We start from the raw sequence: 10,448 nt of genomic DNA, 5'->3' as shown, positions 1-10,448 counted from the left end.
AGAAAGTTAAAAACCCCTTCGTGAAAAGTGGTGCACTGCGCTATATTGGATTAAATGAGCGCGGTCATTCGTTCTGGGGGAGGTTGAAATTAAGTTATTCATGGATAGGAAAATAGGCTTATGTATATTTGTCTTTGAAGTTTTTGGTGTTTGTTTAAATATCAATGACTTATAATCTAAAACTGAAAATCACACACAATTTTATTATTAATAGCATTTATTTTCTTTAACATTATACTGGATAACAGACACATTTTGATTTTACTGTTATGGATAAATTTATGTATTTTCGTTTAGGACAATTTAACATCTGACCAACGCGAGAACAAGTTGACGCAGCTATGCCGGATGATTTTAAAATTAGTTATCCCAGTACTCGTGTTATACTTGATGCTACAGAACTTAAATGTGAGACTTCCAAGTCTTTAGTATTGCAATCTGCCTCATATTCAAACTATAAATCCACAAACACTTTTAAAGGACTTATTGGAATAAGTTCAAACGGCTACGTCACATTTGTTTCTCATCTATTCACGGGGAATTAACTCTGCGAAGTGGTTTTTGTAATTTGAAATTCTCCCCCAATGATAGCGTTATGGCTGATAAAGGATTCTTGATTGAAGATTTGTTAGAGAAAAAAGGTGTTAAACTAAATATTCCTCCGTTTCTGAGTGGAAAGGGCCAATTTAATAATGAAGAGTTGGATAAATCCCAAAAGATTGCGGCTCTGCGCATACACGTGGAGCGACGAATTGCAAGAATAAGAGGATTCCATGTTCTTGACCGTCCAGTTCCCTTGACTCTTGCACCCGTAATTAATCAACTATGGACAGTTGTTGCACTTTTATCGAACTTTCAAAGCCCTCTCGTTAGGAATAAAGAAAATTTAAACAATAGTACCATGGACACGGATGAATTTTATGATGAAATCTTAGAACCAGCTAATGCAGCTGATTTTAAAGATGATTATTAAGAAGAAATACTACCGCCTGATGAAAATATGTCTGATGAAGATGAACTATGCCAACAAAGTGATTTTAATTCCTACGACAGCGATGATCAAGAGATGTCTATAATTAATTTGGATTCTTCCCTCAGCGATTCATAAATAATAAATGTAACAAATCGTAATTATTAAATAATAACTCATTTTAACAAGTATTTTTTAATTTTTTAAAAGTCAAAAACATCTTGGTCCATTGAGGAAATGAGATCAAATTTAAAGGGATATTAAATATGGTAAAGAAGAAATTTAACACACTACTAAAAAGTACTCTCCCTTTAAGAGTTATTAGGAACTTTGAGGCAATGTATCCTTAGCTAAGTTTGGTAGCATATGAGTAAAGAAAAAAGATTTCAAAAGCGATTCCATCTTTTCCCACTTCTTCTTATTGAATCTCACTCTCACTATTATCAAGCCGGATGGAAAATAAGTTACATAATCACACCATGTTACACCTGATAGTGCCATCTGCCCAGTAACCTGATAAAAGTGGTAATCGTTTTCATTTAAAAATGGTTTTCCGTTAATCACTTTTACTCTAAAATCTCCATTCAAACTTCCGTCGGACTTATATTTCTTGTGGACCAGGGGCATTTTATATTCAAAAGTCCATGAGGTTCCGCTTCCCTTGGGTCTTGAACTAGACCATCTGGAGACGTTCCCAACCATGGTTTACTAGGATCAACAATATATCCTGAAGGATGGACCGTAACGTCATGACCCAAGCTGAGCATTTTTTCTCTATACTTATTTCTTGCAACAATTTCCCACCTTTTTCCGTACTTTATGGCATTCAAATGTCCAATATCTTTGGGTTTTTCGATATTTTTGATACCAGATTCACTCCAATTTTAATTTCTTCTTTTACAAACTAGCCCAAAAATTGAAGAGTTCAATCTTGTTGTTCGCGCCTCCTTCCACTCTTGTGACTCAGATTGATCTTTAGTATTAACTTCAAGCTCAATAGCTTCTAGAACTGAAAGTTGATTTTTCTAAAATAAACATTTGAAAAATTAAACTCCAAAATGACCAACTTCTATACAAATGAAATGCATACCTCAAATAATACAGACTCCAAAGGACCGAAGTATCCTGGCAAATTCTTGGAGCTCCACGGAGTACGTGGATTAGAATGGATCGGGATTTTAAACCTATCTTGAGGTTCATTAGCATAGGCAAATAGGATGTGGCTCTCGTAGATGTCAAGGTTGTGAATAACTTCAAACCTATCTTCATTTATTGAAAGCTGTAAAGCAAGAGGCGAACCTTCAGGAGCTTCTCCGATTCTGGTTTTAACCCACACAAATTCTTCTGGATTCGGCAAAATACTAGCCAAGCCATTTCTAACGGCTAACCCTAAATTTAAAACCTGTGTAGCAGACGACAGAAAACGTAAAAAATGCTGGCGCCATCTGTAGGAGAATCTTCACGGTAATAAACTGAACGCGAATGGCTAACGCCACTGGTGGTTGGCTTTTTGTATGGAATTTATGAATTCGACAATTGGGAGGCAAGGCGTTTTCGTAACCCTAGCCGATCGCCGCGTACATCTTAACCTTAACGGTGATAATGGAGTTAAGCCAATATTGCGGTCCGTATATTGCAAAAACGTTTGATCCGATATGCCCACTGCGATATGTAGGCGCCAAAAAGCGAGATGGAAGGCAAAGTTTTACCCATGTGTCTTTCCCTCTTATTTACATCAGGGGTTACATCGAAATGGTCTATTCCCATATTTTGTGGATTAGTTCGATGCACCCTCCTCGCACTGCCAAGTAATATAATAAACTTGACAGGCAAATCAAAATACAATGGACATCAATTCTTAAGCCAAAGACGAATTGACTAATTTGGGGTTTTCCTAGTGAACGCCTTCAGATTCTTCTGATGTTTCTGAAACTAAGTTGTTGAATTTATTTCTTTCTCCAGCTATTTTCGAAGTTGCCTAAGTTCGCCGTATTGCGCATGTTCTATTACATTTTTGAAAACAAGAAACCTCTAAGGTAAAGTAGAAAATGCTACCTTTCATCTAAAGCAAATGAAGGTGGAGTACAATTCTCAGTTATTATCTTGAACCAAAGCCCTAGGCATCCCTATAAATAGAAGGAAAGTGAAATAGATTTAGTTCAGTTGGATTAAATTTGTTTCAAGAACACCCACTATCACAATTTGAATTTATTTTGAATCAGTGGGAGTAATATTTTGACCAGGCCACTTTAGTTTATCCTAATATTAAAAGTTTTTTAGGGTGTACTCCTACTACGCTTGCTTCTGTTATTATAAGAAAATATATCCCAATTGAGTTTAAATTTAAAGGTATATCGATTGTCGAGATGACTGCCGTCTGCCAAATGAAAATAATTTTATCAGCGTAAGTGTAATTAATTTTTAGAAATACATGCTGTATGTGTCGAACCGCACCTTACATAGGAACTAATTGTGGCTGACGTCAATCTATTTTAATCTCAAGCAATTCGAAACTTTCGAGTTTTTGTTTCTGTTAAACTCGAAATTTTTTACGGGATTTACGAGAAGGGGCCGCTGCCATGGTTTAGTTAGTGGCGGACATTTCCTGTCGTCGAACGCGCTAACTAGCCTTGACAGACCAACTATTCTAAAAAGGAAGGGGGTGGTTAATCTAAAGTACCGTATAACTCAATTTCCACACGGTTGGTTAAAACTGGGACCCTATTCTCTGAGGTCCTTTTGGAGCAATTTCGAACCGAATCTTTTATTTTGGAGTCAATTTCTCCGAATGATAATAAAACGCATTCTGTAAGACCCATATCCTAATCATACAATGAATAATTTTGCGGCCGAAAGAGACGGCCGAATCGAGCATTGGAGTTTTTACCCCCTTTCATCCCTTCATCAATCTTAGATTCACGGATATTCAGCGAGAGTTTTCTAGTTTGGTTTCCCCAAACCTCTTTGTTGGCATCTTGGCTGTGGTTCATATTTTTAATTAGGCCTAGTATGGCTGCTTTGTTTTTAACTCGAGCTTCATTGCTTGCGATTTGAACATGGTAATCGAATTGCACGTCGTGCATAACAGTTCAAAGGGTTTTTCGAGATTTAAACTAAGTGTGGGAGTTTGATGATCTCCGTTTAAGGCAAAATTTACATTAACACGGCAAATCATAACATATTTAAAGAGTTTATTTTAATGGAAGTAATAATAAGATGGTTAATTTGTCAAAAACTGATTTTATTATAATAAATAATTGTATATTTTAATGAAATTTATAACTGTTATATTCTATGAAAGCGTGTATATTTCGGCCTTGCAAAGCACGTTTTCGACAATTGCCACGAGAAGGCAATAAACTCCGCACTTGTTCACGACATTAGCATATATGTATATGAGATTAAATCGGAACTTCAAGTGTCACTAGCCAACAATATAACGCCAAAATGTAGAGTCAATTTTTTACCAATGTCCTCGTCACAAGGGAACCGACGGTAAAGTCAACATGCGTGACGACTCAATTTTTCCAAAAAAACAAAACAATTTATTTTGATTGTGTATTATTGACAGGTAACCCTTAAAATGACTGTTTTTTCTTCGCCAATGCTCAGACTCTGTCAGAGAAATAACTTCAAAGACATCAGCTGCCGAACTGAAGCATTGGCCATCGTCGTTAGAGCCTCAGCCAGCTTGGATTGGGACTCGGCTATGGATTCAAGGATTTTCCTCATACCTTCATATTCTTTTTTTAGCAGTTTGGGTCTCCCCAAGTCATCCGCTGCCCATTCATAATGCGTTTTACGGCTTTTGTCCCTGCTTAATTCTATAAATTTATTATATTTGTTTGTAAATGTCAGGATTAGTCTTAATTATTTGCTATGTAAAAATTCTTTTGAAGTCCATGAAATTGAACTAAAAAACTTCCGTGGTTAATTGGTACTTTCTCTAACCTGATCTATAACCAACCGTACATGTCTTACTTCAGAAAAAATGAAATCACAATACATAAAAAATACAGGTTTAAGTTGTAAGGCGAAGTCTTTGCAAGAAAAAGATGACGCTTTTGTTACATTTCTTCACGAGAATGTGACAACCACGTTGAACGGTTTGATATAAAGGTGCCAACGCCTTAAGCAATAAACTTGGTGCTCATTTATTGCAATTATGATATCAAAAATTTAAATTATTTTATGAAATATGCAATTAACGTCTGCTTTTAGATTTAAAAACTAACTACAAATACGCATTTTCAGGGGATGCCTTATAGTTACGAAAACATAGTGATGTCTGATTGTGAAAATGGACAAAACTGTAGTACAACAGTACCTCTCACGTACAGCTGTTATAGAATTTTTTCGAGGAAATACCTGACGTTCAACCCAGCTCCAATCGGAGCCTTCATCGTCTTAAATATTATTTCGAAAGCAGTAAGAAAATACTTGTTTTTTTGCTTCTTAAATAGGAACGAATTAATTCCACCAAAACTTTAGACTATAAATGGAATTTGGCAGAACTACGTCTTGGGACCTCACGTTAACTTCCACTCGAGCTAAAAAAGATACCAAAAAGGGGGTCCAAAGAGGGGGTGAAATAGATTCAACTCTGCAAAAAATGAATAATAAGAATAGTGGTAGAGAGCGGAGCTAGGCCGTTTTGCCAAGTCCCTATGCACGTATTTTTACTTTCATACGTATATTAATTCGGTTCACTGGTAGTTGAGCGGTTTTCAAAAGAGCGTTTTGGAATAAGGCGGTGCCCAAAACAGCGGTTTGCAAAACCGCGGTTGATGTTTCCGCGCTTCTCAATACAGCGCTTTTGCCCAAAACAGCGGTTGCTGTTTCCGCGTTTCTCAATATAGCGCTATTTTCCCAACCAGCGGTTTAGCACTACAGCGTTTCATAACCGTTTGTGATCCTCAGGTTATGGACAGGTTCGCGGATTATATTTTGGAAAAGGTGGTAGCAAATTAATAAGAATATATTTTGGAAAAGGAGGCAGCTAATTAATAGGAAAATATTTTGGAAAAGGTGGCAGCTAATTCATAGGAGAATATTTTGGAAAAGGTGGCAGCTAATTAATAGGAGAATATTTTGGAAAAGGTGGCAGCTAAAGAATATCAGAATATTTTGGAAAAGGTGGCAGCTAATGAATATCAGAATATTTTGGAAAAGGTGGCAGCTAATTAATAGGAGGATATTTTGGATAAGGTGGAAGGTAATTTATAGGAGTTCAAAAAACCCATCCCAACCAAACATTAAAGCGCATTAACACACTAGACCGCGAAACTGTTTGTTTGACAACCATTAAAATTCAAACCTAAAGCTGAAATCAATACTAATTAGAGCTCGGCATCCGTAAATTAGTGAATAATCGATTATTTATAGATAAATTTTGTGGACATAATTCGATTTAATATACAACTTCTGTTGATAGTTCTGGATTATGGATAAAATAACATGGATAATGGATAGATAATGCCGAGCTCTAATACTTATACCTTCAACAATACAAAACAACGCTCAAGATATAAACGCTGTAATCAAAATGTGCTGAAACGAGAAATGGCTATAATGGCAAACGCGTTTATGAAAAAGCCGTTTTGGACAATGCTGTTTTGATAACACGCAGAATCGATAACATACCTATTAATTCCTCGTTACAGATTTGGATTGGGTTGGCTTGCGTACTACTTGTGTTGACGGCGATTGATATAATTCACATGTGGGTGAAGGGAATTCAAAAATCAGTGTTGTCTGTCGCCTCTCAAAGACTAGTACTGTATTTTGGGGCTATTTTGGGGAAAGGTAAAGATCTGTCATGGTATCTTTGAGTGTCCTTCCAAGCATGAGATTCCAAAAATATGTTAAACACAGCGAAATTAAAACAAGCTGGAAACCTCCTAATTTGATTTAAAAACCTATTTCTGCGATGTCAGAGGTCGCGATAACGTATAACAATTTGTTAAAAGCAATTTAAACAAGTGTTTTACTTATCCCACAATTAACGGTCGTCGAAAGAATTGACTCGTAACCGCCGGCAGTCACTATTGACCCTTACTCTCTTGTTCAAACTTGAGAAGAAACTTCCACCATGTGTCTAGTGTCGTCTTTATCTAAACAGATGTCCTAAAAATGTGCACAAACAGATGTATCTTAATAACTGTTCTTGTAGGTTTCGATATTTCTTCGGCACCAGCGATTCGCTTCGGCGTTGCACCGTTTCTTTTGATAAATGTGGTTTTCTTCACATTGTTCATCGGAGTCTTGAGAGCCAGTTACTCATCTCAGAAGAAAGAAAACATTAACAGTGCAAGGGATTTATTGAATGTACCTGACGTCGACGTTTACTCAATAGTAATAGAAGAGCTTTGCCAATCGGTAAAAGATTTTTAAACATCCATTTTGTGTCTACCCACTCTGTTCTGACTCCATTGATTACAGACGGACGAGGAACTGAGAATTCTCTGCGGTTTAAAAATGGATAAAAATAATTATAGAAAACATTATGTTATGGTTAACGATTTAATGGTATCTGAAGCTGAAGTAGAAAGAACGCCATTTAATCGATCTGATTATCACGTTAGTTCGTCGAGTTATTCGTGCAAACCGAAAATGCTCTTGAGAAGAAAAGAAATGAATCCGGAAGCTGTTAAACTCGTCAACCGAAGGTTCGTTGAATATCCTAGTTCAACCATAATCCTTGTAATCATGTTCCCCATTAGCACTTTGATGCTTTGTCTCACATCTATACGTAGAAATTGCCAAATCCAAATAATGATGGTAAACTTGATTTTGCGTGGTTTTGAACAAACCTATTTTTAATAATTATAATTAAACGAATTTAAAGATTAAATGAATATATGATTAGAAATGACCTCTAATTGCATCTTTATTTGTGTTATATTTCTTCGAAAGTGAAAATCAAACTATCTTTCTCTCTCTCGCTGAGCATTTGAATCAAAGATGAAAATGGCAAATGTGCATTTGTCCATGGATATTTTACCCACGTAGAATTCTCTTTGGCACAATCCTTTTACTGTAGCTTTTCATTGGGCTTTTTCAGACGAAACAACTTTTGGACTTAACTAAATGAGTCAAAAAGTTGAGTCTGGAAAAGCTGGTCAGGGATCAATTTTTAATTTTGTGATTCAACTTGTCAACTTCTGTTCTCACTTCCCAACCAGTTAACTCAAGTTGACTCATTTAAATGAGTCTAAAGGTGTATAGACTGAAAAATAATTTAGTTGGTTAGTTTCATTAGTTACGGTGAAATTTTCTAAGCCTATTCTTTACGTGGAATATAGTTTCAAAGTGCCTTATTCTATTGATTAGTAAAATCAAGTTATGACCCATTCTCGATCTAGATTGAGAACTTTCATGGAAACTGGACAAGATATACCATATCTACGAAACATAGAAAGAAATTGGCGTGCGCATTCAGTGAAGACCGAAAATGAGTTACATGCTATCACTTTGAAGAACCTTGGAGCGAAGTTTGTATTGTGGGTTGTAATGCTGGGAATCGCTTCTTTTGCCTTCACCATCGAAGTACTCTTAATGATCAAAGATCTCTGCTAATAAGCGTCATAAGGTTGATACGAAATGAAGATATAGAAAGGTTTATGTATGACTTCAAGGTGTTGGCAATTGCGGTTAACAAACATTCTGCAAAATTAAAAATTAAAATTTACCGAACAGAGTTAATGTCCTATCTGACCAAAATTTACATTAAATGTTAAAAAACAACATTGTCAGATATAGTTAAACCTATATTGTTTTCAAATCCCCTTTTTTTGCAAAATATGTTTACCTCTCTGACTGAAGATTGGTGTCTATGTGGAATGAACGGCTGTGCAATAGTGGTCAGTAAAAGTGTGGATAGCGTTTGTCGTGCGCTAGATATGTTCCAAATTTCTGTGAACAGTCAATTCAGTCCAGAAATTGAAAAGACTTTTGTTTCGATTTTTAAACTGCTAACACGGTCACGGCCACCCAGACATAGACACGCCATCGTCACTGGGAAAGATAAAAAACTACAATTTTCTTACGAAGTTTAAGGATATATACAGAGTAGAAAATTGCTTTTTATGTGAAGGGAACGATTTAAGTTAGTCGTAATTTGTTTATAAATAGACAACACTTCAAATACAAGCATAAGTTAAATAATAAAGGAGTATGAACTGAGTTATGGAAGCTTTACCCTTACTACAAAATATAAAATATTATCGCTTATGTTTTGCACCTCAACAGTTTGTTATATAAATTTTAAGTGTATCGCACTGCAGCTTCGGTTGTTGATTTCCTATATTATGAAAACATCCTAGTCTACCCTATGTGAGTCACACTACAAACTTCATTTGCCATTTATCCTAAATCAACTCCACTTTCTATGGCAGTGGCGCTCGTAGGCAGATTAACTCTGTGTTAGATTTAATCGTCAATAGCTAGCTATAGCTAAATATTTGCGACTAAACTTCGAATACCTAACTGTTTTAGAAATCTTTTTGGATTTGATCAGCTGTCTTAAAAACCCTTTACTACCTGGTTACATTCTTATAATGTTCCCATCATCATCAGTGTTTAACGAAACATGAAAATTGTCAGCATCTCCATGGTGAAGACGAAAGAGGCGACTCCAAGCATTGCCGCCCACATTGCCAACTTGGCTGCAATGTCCTTGAACCTGAGTACATGTACTTCATTCTCAGCCTCTGAATGGTCCAATACGATGTGGTAGTCTCTCTTGAGGGAGCGTAGCCACGTTGTCAATTGGCCAGTTTCGAAGAAAGCCCGCATTCTGTAATCACGAATAGGTCATAATTAAAGTTTTCTAATCAGAAGCGTGGAATCCGAGTGAGCGTAATATCTGATCTTTGAGCGCCGTTCAATTTCTTTTGCATTGCGTTTACGATTCAAGTTTCGTTGTTTGAAACTCTATTAAATTTACGCGAACAAAGTCGAGGGTAACAGCTAGTAGGCGTATTAAATAAGTCGTCTTGCGTAGCCTCTCCCAATTATTTAGTTCTGTTTATGGTTAGTCCCCCTATTATCAGACGCTCCTATTATCGGACACATTTTTAAAAAGTTGTTTATAAAACTGCCGGGGAAAAAAGGAACACTGTAAGTTACCTAGTTTTAAAGAGGGTGTCGAAATCTGTATGTTGCATGTAAAAACAGAGAAGTGGCGCGATGTCAGAGGAGGAAAGCGCGAACGAACCAGATATCCAATTTTTTTGATTAATTAAAACTAATTGAGGGGCCGGAAAAATTCTTCCCCCATTTTTAAATCGTGTTTTGAGGTATATAAATAGAAGCCAACTATAAGTTATGTGTATGGCTGTAAAGCCCGAATCTTTTTCTATAAATTGCTACTTTAACAGTTAGTTCTAGGTTTCTTTACATGAAAATAAAACGCGAATCGTAGCTAATGTAGAAAACCTATTATCGGACAGCTTTCAAACACGTTTTAAAGACAAAT

At 36.2% G+C, this 10,448-nt stretch overlaps 1 pseudogene; it reads left to right on the top strand.

Annotated features, from left to right (window-relative positions):
• Positions 1-326: 326 nt before the first annotated feature.
• Positions 327-1,036, top strand: LOC149583945 (uncharacterized; annotated as a pseudogene).
• Positions 1,037-10,448: the final 9,412 nt, after the last annotated feature.

The sequence above is a fragment of the Phalangium opilio genome, unplaced genomic scaffold, assembly GCF_054372755.1.
Source record: "Phalangium opilio isolate 3A_F unplaced genomic scaffold, DU_Popi_V2 ptg001304l_1, whole genome shotgun sequence".
Classification (NCBI taxonomy): Eukaryota; Metazoa; Arthropoda; class Arachnida; order Opiliones; family Phalangiidae; genus Phalangium; species Phalangium opilio.
Note: the sequence above shows the minus strand (reverse complement) of the source record. Positions and strands in the feature narration are given on the sequence as shown.